We start from the raw sequence: 12,323 nt of genomic DNA on the forward strand, positions 1-12,323 counted from the left end.
TGACTGTTTCATTGACGTCGAGCACCGTAGGCATGGTAGACCTATATCTATCCCATGACCTCCTATAGCACTGATAGAGCTTATCATCATCTTCGGCACTTGTCTGTTTTATTGTAAGTATTGTTATATGTACAGCATCCACTGTAAAAAGAAATGCGATATATCAAGCAGAAAAAGACATGTATAATCAATACTCAGAAAGACATATACACAAACACACTCATACACAAATATTTATTCATTTATTTATTCATTCATTCATTCATTTATTCATTCACATTGATTAACCGTCTCTCCGTGAGAATTGATGGCATGTGCGTTTTCTCTTTTGACACAACGGTCTATAGATTTCTCAAATAAGGCTTATTATGACCCAGCTAACACAAGGACGTTTTCAGAACGTCTTTTTGTGGAAGGTTTTCAACGAATTCAAAACGTTCCTAATGGAAATCATAGAAACGTTTTCTAGAAAACCAATAAAAAACCTTTAGGAAGTTTTAAGGACCTGCAGAAAACCTCTTGAACGTTATAGACGTCAGCAAAACTTTTTAAGAATATTCAAAACCTGTGGACGTTCTGCAGAAGGCTTGTGCCGAAAGGGTGGGTTGGGTGTTGGGTGGTGAAAAGATCTCTGAACGTCTTGGAAAGGGTCATAAGACGTTTGAGACGTTCTTAAAACGTTTTTTGTTTTGGACGTTCTAGACGGCTTTCAAAGGTTTTCTGGTCGGGCTTGTGCCGAAAGGGTGGGTTGGGTGGTGGCGCGTCGCGTTAATGGGAACAACACCCTTCGTCCAAAGCCCTCCCCCCCCCCCCCCCCCCTCCGATTTTGCCGAAAGGGTGCGTTGGGAGCGTTGGGTCGCGTCGCGTTGACTGGAACCCCACCCTTCGTCCAAAGCCCCCCCCCCCCCGGTTTTGCCGAAAGGGTGCGTTGGTACTTTTTCTCATGTAATATTAAAAGACGAGTTTTGAATTTATTTTTTAGACGGGGGGGGGGGGGGGGGGGGACTTTGGACAAAGGGTGGTGTTCCCATTAACGCGACGCGCCACCACCCAACCCACCCTTTCGGCACAAGGAACGTTTTAAGAACGTCTCAAACGTCTTATGACCCTTTCCAAGACGTTCAGAGATCTTTTCATATATTCGAGAACGTCCAGAAAACCTTTTAAGAATGCATGTTTATTTTTATAGGGTATTTAAAAAAACGTTATGAGATTATTTAGACACAATCTAAGATTAATATATCCTAATCCTATATAATCCTATTCTAACCTGTTCCTAATGTCCTAGTCGAGGTCGTGAACCAGACCGTATACCTCTTTTCCATTAGTATGAGTCTGAAAACATTTGATTCCATAGAAAACTTATTAAACTTTACCATATGTTAATATGCAAAGACAAAATGGGTGTCTTAATACGGGAAATCGGCAACTTTAGAGACACGATGTAATTTCTAGTGAGTCTTAAAATCAGCTAAATGAATCTTACTGTAAATATGAAATATAATTCAAAGTCGAGGACTGAATTTTTCCGATGTTCTAAATGGTTCACAACATTCTTGGATATCACTTCAATTCAGAATAATTTCTGTTACAATAATAATACAAAATGTTTAATTAGTTTTCAAAACGTCCCAATAGGTATATAGCAATAACACTTAAAACCTGATTTCCAGCCAATTCTGTTCACAAGAGATAAAAAATTATTCAGCGTACCATAATAATGAAATAACGCCACTCTCATCGAAAGAGAATGTATCTCTCGGATTTCGCTGTTGAAATATTAAAATGCTAACTCAACCTAGTTTATTTGTGTATCAAATTCATAGCTAAGTCTATTAATAAGAAAAATAGATTATATTGTAGATACCGTAAATCCCCAAGTGCTTTAAACAAATCTTTTTATATTCGTTATCGCAATGCGCTTACATCTACTCTACGTAAAGCTAAGCAACAGTATTTCTCCAATCAGTTTGACAAATGTAAGTTCGATATAAAGGGTACGTGGAAGATGATTAACACAGCTTTAAACTCCACTGTAGATAAAAATTCCCCGAATTCCATTTTTAAAGACCGTTGTTTAGTAGATGAACCAGGGGCGATGGCGGATGTATTTAATGACTTCTTTGTTAACCTCGGGCCAGATCTTGCCAGCAAAATACCGCATTCACGGACACCTTTTCATTCGTTCTTAGGGGATAGGAACGCACTGACTTTCTTTTTCGTTCCTATTGTTGATGATGAAATTAAAGAAGTTGTTTGTGAAATGAATAATAAGAAGAGTACAGGTGATGATGGTATATCAATATTTCTTTTTAAAAATGTGATAAATGAAATAGTTTCTCCTCTCGTTTATATTTTTAATCAATCTTTATCAAGCGGAAAATTTCCTGATAGAATGAAAGTCGCTAGAGTTGTTCCTATATACAAAAAGGGTCCTAAAGAACATGTTAATAATTATCGCCCGATATCTCTTTTAACTTAAATTTCAAAAATTTTGGAAAAGCTTGTTCATAAAAGAACTCTTAGATTTCTTGTTAATTGTAACATTCTTTCGAATTTTCAGTTCGGTTTCAGAAAGCAACACAGCACTACCCACGCTTTATTGGCTTTTATTGATAAAGTGGCACATGCTCTTGACGATGCTTCACACACCATCGATGTTTTTATTGATTTCTAAAGGCTTTTGACACGATAGACCATGATATTCTCCTTTATAAGTTAAGCCATTACGGCATTCGTGGGACGGCTTTAGAGTGGTTTAGAGATTATCTTACTGATAGAAAGCAGTATGTTTATCTTAATGGTCATGAGTCCTCAATGAAATCAATTACATGTGGTGTCCCCCAGGGTTCCCTACTCGGCCCGCTACTATTCATCTTGTACATAAATGACCTCCAAAATTCATCAGAGATTCTTTCTTTTATATGCTTTGCAGATGACATAAATTTATTTATTTCACATCGTAATTCTAATACGCTTATTCATATGTTAAACAACGAATTGAAACTTGTTCAGTCCTGGATTCATGCCAACAAGTTATCACTAAACATTGATAAAACATATTATATGCTGTTTAGTAACTCTTTGCAATTTATTTCTGGTAATGTCCAAATTAATGGCATTCATTTAACGAAGGTTGATAGTATTAAGTTTCTAGGACTGTATATTGATAGCGATTTATCTTGGAAGTCTCACATCAACTTTTTAACCAAAGTTGTATCTAGGAATTAGGAATTCTAAATAAACTGAAAGATTACTTCCCCAATATATTGCAAATTATATACTCGACTATGATTTCTCCTTACCTCAACTACGGAATACTGGCATGGGGTAACACGTCCCAGTTTTTGCTTGACTCGCTCTTTCTCTTACAAAAGCGCGCTATTAGAATAATTAATAAGACTGGGTATTTATCTCATACAGATGAATTTTTTCATAAGAACAAAATTTTGAAATTGTCAGATTTGTTTTATTACAATTTAGGGATATTCATGTATAAATTATCCAAAAATGATCTTCCTGATATTTTTTTTTTTGCATATGTTTAAAAGAATTTTTTCATAACTATCCCACCCGCCAACGTGACGATTATCACCTACCACGTACCCGAACCATTTTTGCGAAAAAAAACAATTATGTATACAGGGCCGAAGTACTGGAACGATCTCCCCATAGAACTCGCAGGTTGTTTGTCTTTGTCGACCTTCAAATACAAATTAAGACATAATTTATTGAATAATTACATTGCGTAAGTCCATTGAAATTTCCTTCTTTCTTGTTTATGTGCCTTTTCCTGCTGTGTTGGTTGTTGTCATTCAAATCAGTTAAGCCTCTCTGTTTGCGCTCTTAAATTCCTTCACACCAGTACCCCTTTTTGTACCCTAAGACTTCGGAACGCGTGAACAGCTGACTTGTTGTATTCCCCTCAGTGCTATACTGGCTGGTAATTCTAATTCTAATTCCAAATCTTCTTTGAATGTTAGTACTTGTATGTTCACTCTTTAGGTTTCCCGTATCTCCTCCGAGGACTCGCATGTCGAGTTGTTCTCTTTTCACCATTATTCAAATCATATTATTACACTATTGTAAACATTGTTAAATCAACTGTTCTTACATCTGCAGAATGTGGTTGTCTGTATATCACTATTTATGTATTGAGAAGATTCTGTTAGTGCACCAGGTATTTTTGCCTTTCATTTTTGTTTCTCTTTATTTTGGTCCTACGTTGCATCCGTGCTCCTCATTTTTTACACTCTGTTCAGAATTTGGGACCTACGCTTAACAAGCTCGCTTTTAAGTAGGTTCCGTCATATTTCTTTAGCGTTATACATAGAACCAAACGTACGATGATTGACCACTATGTGTTTTACATTCTTACATTAATTTACTGTACATCCAAGCCGGATATTATGATTCACTATGTTTTTTATTATATTTGATGTACATTCCTTCATTGAGAAGTATGAAAATAAATTGAATTGAATTGAATTGAATTGATAGTAGGGTAATGTCAATAGAACATTACGGAAACTGAAAGTTTGTGGGCTGTTTTACGACTGATGTATTTATCACTGAGCTTTACGAATATTCGACTAATGTACCTAAAATGAAACTAAGATACAAATTGATATCATTACTGTTGAAAATACTTCTCCGTCCAACCTATCTATAGATTAAAACCAATACGTCTTAATGTTCATGTGTATCGCTTCAGTAAAATGTTAGACAATGTTGATTCATACAGCGATATGCCTATACAAAACGGGAAAATGATCAGTAACATCTGACATATTCCGTGAAGATTTTTCAACCAGCAGAGTATTACAAGGACAGAAGCTGCTCTCAAGCTGAGTGCAAATAAATTGATGAATTGTGAAAATTCTCATTACATGAGTCAAAAGTTATTATTGGCGTGTTTTTACACGTCGATAACAAATTCTCCCATACTATAGCGATTGTTGTTGACTAGCAGTGTCTTTCTTAACTATCTATGACTATAGTATGAACTTGTGAAAGATCATCGGGATAATTTTTTTTGTGTGTGTGTGTGATGGGAATTGAAATTTAGAGTATACAAATAATTTATCTATTTCTCAATTTATTAACTAAATAACTTATTCATTTTATGTTCTTTATACAGGGTAGTCTCTTCAGTATATAAGACTGCTTTACAAGAGAGCCCTGTATTACTTAAAAATATCAGAATACAGTAAACAATTTAAAACAAATATTGAATAGTACAATGTTACAATTCATAACAATACATTACATACAATGCAATACAATACAAAATACGAAAAGTTAAAAGGGCAATCAAAATATAAAATTGAGTAAAATAGATAACAATGTGCAATTAAAGTACGTCTTACATTCAGAATGACAGTATACATTTATTATAACAAGTAAAATATCACACATGATTGAAAAAGCAACAAGTGTGATCAATCCATTGTCCCCTATATTCCCCATCTCACCGCCCCTTTCTCCGGATTATACAGTGTACTTGCTGCAGCAAGATTTCTTTTTTTAATAAAAAAAGGAAAAAGAAAAAAAAGGAAATAGAATATTCAGTCATTTTGAATAACAAAAAAAAAAGTTACAGAATTAGATACACAAAGCGCATCACCTCTAACTACACGTCTATACGTTACGTCAATTATTAACCTTTATATGATATACATCGAAAACAAATTCTCCCATACTATAGCAGTTGCTGTTGAACAGCAGTGGCTTTCTTAACCAGGATGATCTTGCGTTGAAAAATCGTCAGGATTTTTTTTTGTGTGTGATGGAAGTTGAAATTTAGGGTACAAAGAATTTATTAAACGAATATTCAACTATTTTGAATAATAACAATAAACAAATTAAAAGGATTTGTGTTGTACACAAAGTTCATCGCCTCTAACCATGCTAAATGTAAAATGCACGTTTTGTCAGTAATACATGCCCATACTGCTGGATGACGGTTAATAGAAAACAAGCACCTATCCTTTAGACCGATTACGAAATAAAACATGTATTGTAATAGTTTGAAACTATCTCTTCGTAATTATACAGTACATATATAACCACAAAAGTAAGTTTCCCCTTGCATTTCTGGATATATTTCAAAAAGGGTTATACCGATTTTCATAATTCAAATGGGAATGGATAGGGAATTTTATTACTCATATAAGAAGTGGCATATCATTGCCACGAGATACTTTTATCAATGTGAAAAAAAAATGCATTTTATCTCAAAGTGCGTGGTGAAAAAAGTAGCACTTAAGGTTGCATGATGCATATTGTGTACATTTTCGTATGGAATTTAGAAAATTGACCTTTTTTAATTGTTATGTAATTCTCAGGAATTTCTTCAGGTACAATATGCTTCCCTATTCATTAATGTCATGCATACTTTTTCCAACTGTAGGCCTTTTCAATATGAAAATGTCGGTCGAAACTATGTGTTTTTTAGTTCCAATTTGGGTTGATCACATTTATGTGCTTATGGCCATTTTGCATCATGTCGCGTCTGCAAATTTTTCAAAGAGCTACAGCTTTCCTTGAAGCTGGGGTTCCGGCTTAGGGGGTGTCCAGGAAACTAGGGGTTTCGCCCAATGCCATACGGAAACTAAGAGCAAGGTTTCAGAAAACTGGAGAGGTCAAAGATCTGTCAAAAAGTGGTCGACCAAGGGTGACATCTGTCAGACAAGATATGCCAATGCAAATCACTAAAGTGCATTTTTTCCATGCATTCTGACATAAAATACATTTTCACACCAATAATGATATCTGGAGGCAATGTTTTGCCACTCATATTACGAGTAATAAAATCCCTAGCCATTCCCGTTTGAATTATGAAAATCGGTAAAATACTTTTTGAGATATATCAAAAAATGCTAGGGGAAAACTTACTTTTTTGTTGATGTATATATATATATATATAAATATATATATATAAAGATATACATATACATACTGATATTTCTTTCATTCCAATATGTCCAGGCTTGAAAAAGTGTGCGAACCTAAAAATATTCTTCAATGTAAATACGGATATTTCGAGTTCATTACGATGAAAATTCAAATCTGGGTTCATTTCGTCTGAGAAGAATTGATACAGATGTATTCTGAGTGACAAAATTTTTCTTTGTAGACATATATTCAGCTTCCGGTTCGTGTTTAAGTTACTAATAACGAGTACTGCAGGGAATACCAATGCTCTGCAAAGTTTAAGCAGGGTGTCCCGTCAGAGAGCTACAGTGATTGAATAAATACTTTGACTGGCAACATCACGAAAGAACGACAATTTGATCTTTGGTTCAATGGAATATACTTAGGGACCCCCGCAGAAACTATAAAGACTGTGGGCTAACAAACGATTATAAGCATTGCTAGGTTTCTCATGGTTTCTTTCGATCTTCACATCAGGAATTTCTTGTATTTTTTAGTGCGAACTATTTTATTGTTTGTGGTTTTGAATACAAAGTTAAAATGGAAAGATTTCTTAACTATGCAGAAGTCTAAAAAGTCTGATATTATCATAAAAAGGCACACGGAAATTATTTTGCTGCTAGATCTATCAATTTTGATTTTCATGTTAACCCTATACTAGGAATGATGTAGTCTGTCAAAAAGTTTACAATAATTTTGCAGATAGAAGTTAAAGAATAAAAAGCACATCTATTTGCACACTCAAGCTTTAAAAAATGTCTCCATTTCACTGTAACATTTCTCCGTCTTCTAGATGAATATATGCAGATTACGTAAAGATTCCTGTATCTCATACATGTCATAGAGGGAAGGTATTAAGATCTCGAAACGCGCTAGTATTTGTTTTTTATAGCTAAAAATGAATTTCGTCCGAATACGCTTGAAGGTATGCTTTGAAATCGTGAAGAGTTGGACACTGCTAGAACTGGCCGGGTAAACTTTTGCATAGATGTTTGATTTGTAACAGTACAGCGTTTGACGGTGGCCGATCACTTTGCACCATTCAAAATTTCAAACGATTATCATCATTGCATCTTCTGTTATTTTAATGTTTGATCTACCGGATCGCTTTAAACTGTTTAAATGGACAATTGTTTCCTAAATGTTTCATAAAAGAAACCGAGGACAAGTAGGTATTGATGGCAGATTTGCAATAGCAGCGCAAAGTTTCAAAATTTCGCATCGCACTGATTGATGTTGAAATGTTCTGCTGTTGATTCTGCACGAAATTTGGGAGTGTGGTTTGATTCACGCCTAGCCTTTGATAGCTATTTCTGTAATATTATGTAAGAATTCATTTTGTTACTGGTTTAATATTGTACATATTCGAAGACATTTGACACGTGAAAGTACTGAAAAAATATCCATGTGTTGTTACAAGTAGATTGGATTATTGCAACAGTTCATTTTTTTTTACTTATCTTACAATCAAGTAGGTAAACTACAAAGGGTGCAAAATGCATGAGCTTGATAAATTTACATTTCTCCTCATTCTTCTGATTTTAGTCTATTATTATGTGCGTTACATTGGTTGTCTGTAAGGCAGAGAACCATATTTAAAGTTTTTGTTGATTGCATATAGGGCTGTTTAAATATGGTACAACACCAGTGTTCTTCCAGAAACTTCACATTGTACCATCTCCGAAATTGACAGGATAAAACACTACTAAGATTATCCATCAGGAAAATAAAAAAGTACCCTAGTTGACGAAATAATGCAATAATCTCCATCTGTTCGTAAGGCAAGCAGCCACAGTTAATGAGTTTAAGACCAGCTTGAAACTTATCGTTTGAATATTCAAAGCTGCCTATGTATGAATTATGTATGTTAAGATATTTTGTAATGCTCAGTAGAGCATAGCTGCGCATTAGTAAATGTCATTTGTTATCATTAGTCTTATTACTGTTATTATTATTATTATTATTATTATTATTATTATTATTATTATTATAATCATTGTGTTGCTTTTGCTGGAGCTTCTGGTTGTACGTTTGCTATCATTCTTGCCAAAAGCGCATTATAACATGATATGATTTTTTCTTCTAATTTGCACAATTCGATAGAAAAAAATGCGACCATGATTGTCATTGCACTTGAATTACGACACGCGACTTTGACTTAAGTGAATTTTAGGAAATCATGTTCAACTTTATGATTCCATGGCATGTTATTGCTTTGTCAGCACGTTGTGAGCATTGGACTGGTTTTGGCTTGATCTCATACATATACTACATATGATTGTATCAATATCAAAATTGGTCAGAATCGCCGTGTACCTCCATATGCCTCTTCTGCATAGTCTCTGCTCTTTCCTTGGGTCATGCCATCGTTGCTCAAGTACTGGGTATCCACGTGTACACCTGTTTAAAGAGAAAGAAAAGTACTTTAGAGGGTACTTCAACATTTTGTCCAGGAATACACGGGCTTGGGGCGAGGAATCAATGAAAATGGGGTAGAGGAAGATGAAAGGGAAGAGGTTCGGTCTTTAAAACATTCAGAAAAAAAAATCTGATTTGTCAGCTTAGCTTCTTCAGTCACTACTTGGTTTATTCATAGGGCCTTTGAACAAGATTAGATGCTGACGAATAAAAATGCAGATGACAGTTAATGATCAAACCAACACACTCTTACATTTATGATGTTCCATGTTTTGCTATACGATGCCATGATACCCAAGCACACGTAAGAACTTACAATAGCTTGATCATGTAATCATGATATTTTACTTAAATTGCATCATTACGGAGTCCGTGGGAAGGCCTTGGAGTGGTTCAGGAGCTACCTCTTGAACAGGAAGCAATATGTCTCTTTAAATGGTAGTAATTCACAAATGTCAAATGTTAAATGTGGGGTCCCACAGGGAAGTTTATTAGGTCCGCTTCTGGTACTTATTTATATAAATGATTTCTGTAGATCATCAGATATTCTTTCTTTCATTCTCTTTGCGGATGATTCAAATGTATTTTTTTCGCATAATAATCCTTTTACCCTTGTAAATGCATTAAATTCTGAATTACAAAATGTTGCTCAATGGATAAAAGCAAATAAATCATCTCTTAATCTTCAAAAAAACAAAACAAAATATATGCTTTTTAGCGACTCCATAGAGGCACTACCTGTTGATATTATCTTTGATGGCACATTACTGGAAAATGTTTCTTATGTCAAATTTTAGGGAATAACAGTTGATAATAAGCTTTCATGGAAATTTCATATTGATAGTATATGTAAGATTATTTCACGAAATATTGGTATAATCAACAAGATTAAATGTTGTCTTCCTTTGTCATCCCTGCTTACATTATATTCATCCCTCATATTGCCTTATTTAAATTACGGTATTCTTGTATGGGGAAATACATATCAAACTCTTTTGGATAAATCACTTCTGCTACAAAAGAAGTCACTGCGTCGTATTGTATGTCACACTGCATATTTGTCTCATAGTGATCCGTTATTTTTTGAAAATAGAATATTCAAAATTAAAGATTTGTATTTGTTTGATTTAGGACAATTCATGTATAATTACATTAAAGATAATCTTCCATATATATTTGAATCAATGTTTTCAAAAAATCAATCCGTTCATAATTATCCTACAAGGCAATCCAATGAATTTCATTTGCCATTTTTTAGGACTTTTCTGGCTCAGCAAACCTTCATCTACGAGGGGCCAAAGTATTGGAACTCACTTCCCAACGACATAGTAACAGCACAAATTTTGAATTTTTTAAAGAACAAATTAAAATTCTTTCTATTGAAATCTTATGATATACAACCAAATTAGGTTCTGTTTTATTGTCTCAATCAAGTCATCTTTTTTACAAGATATCCCACAGAAATCATCTTTTAAAGAAAATAATCTGTTTAACACAAGTTTTTCTCAGATATTTCTTGCATTGTACCAAACAACAGTGAGTCTATTCTCTTTCTCTTTGTTACATCCGTTCCTATGCATTCATACCGTTATATGCACCCAATCAATCGCAATATCAAACCAGGGAGCGTTTTATCATTGCATTTACATCATGAAGTACAGTATGCTTGTGTGCACGATGGCGTGTGTTGAACCATAGTCTCATTTCCCCCTTTTTTCTTCTTTTTCTTTTTTTTTTCTTTCTTTTTTCCTAACTAAGTTAATTTCATGTCAGTTGACATTGGTTTCTTTGATTTTGTGTACGTATTTTCCGAGGATCCCATATACCCTACAAGCTTTGCTTTTTAGTGGGACCTTCCATTTCCATTCTAATCTTTGTATTATGTATGTATATACCTTAGAAAGGAATTTCCGTTGCTACTCGTGACCACTTGTACGTTTTCTTTGAAATTGTCACAAATATGTTCTGTAAATGTATTGTATATAATTTTCCCTGTTTATTCAATGGAAATGGATATAAAATTGAAATTGAAATTGAAATTGAAATTTGATTGATACCAACTCCAATTAAGACCAGATAAATAAAGTACGGGACTGTTGACGAAGATTTTGCATAAAGCGATGAACCTGTTAAATATTAGGCAATATTAGGAAATGCAGTGCATGCAGAAGAAGATGAAAGGGAAGAGGCTCCATATTATATTCATAATAACCGTGGCCCGGTGGCCCAGGGCAACCAAAAAAGGTTGGATGTTTGGCTTTTACTTTTGGAAATGAACAGCGGTATAACAATCGGCTCCGTAAGATGCTAAAATAAATGTCAGATGTTTGCTTTTAATTTTGGAAATGAATAACGGAAGGGGTTCCTGTATCACTTCAGTAATACTAAATATATATTTTTCTATGTTAAGTAGGACCGATTTAGTTTTTCTTTTGTGTCTTCTAGTTGTTGTCGTTTTTTCAGGCCACCAAAAGATAAAAATCAATGATTTTGGTGGCCCGATCAGGCCACCAAAAATAAAAGTTAGCATGGAGCCCTGTATAATATATTGAATCTGTTAACATGTGAATACAGAGGGGATTGCTGAGGACAAATTTGTAAACACATCTTCTATCTTGTGTCATGTAATGATGTGGAAATATTTGAATAGTAATATGTATTTTGAATTTACATTTATTTTAATGCTGTCTTGAGCAAAGCATGTGCATTTTTACATGTTGAATGTAGAATAAGCTTTGACGGCTAGTGCCACCATAGGTGATAGTCTTGAGAATAGGGGCTCATGACATGCACTAGAAAACGTTTGCCTTCACAAAAATAGTATTTCACTTTACGTTGTCAACAAACAAAATTAATATGACAATTTTAAGTAATACTGTTAAATAATAATGTTTAATTTGTCTCTATTTGATTACAACCTATAATTGAAAAAAGTTTAAAAGACAATACTTAAAGTCTATAAGACTTTA

The sequence above is a fragment of the Diadema antillarum genome, unplaced genomic scaffold (assembly GCF_040938485.1).
Source record: "Diadema antillarum isolate AM-2024a unplaced genomic scaffold, OU_Dant_1.0 seq00000788_RagTag, whole genome shotgun sequence".
In the NCBI taxonomy this organism is placed as follows: Eukaryota; Metazoa; Echinodermata; class Echinoidea; order Diadematoida; family Diadematidae; genus Diadema; species Diadema antillarum.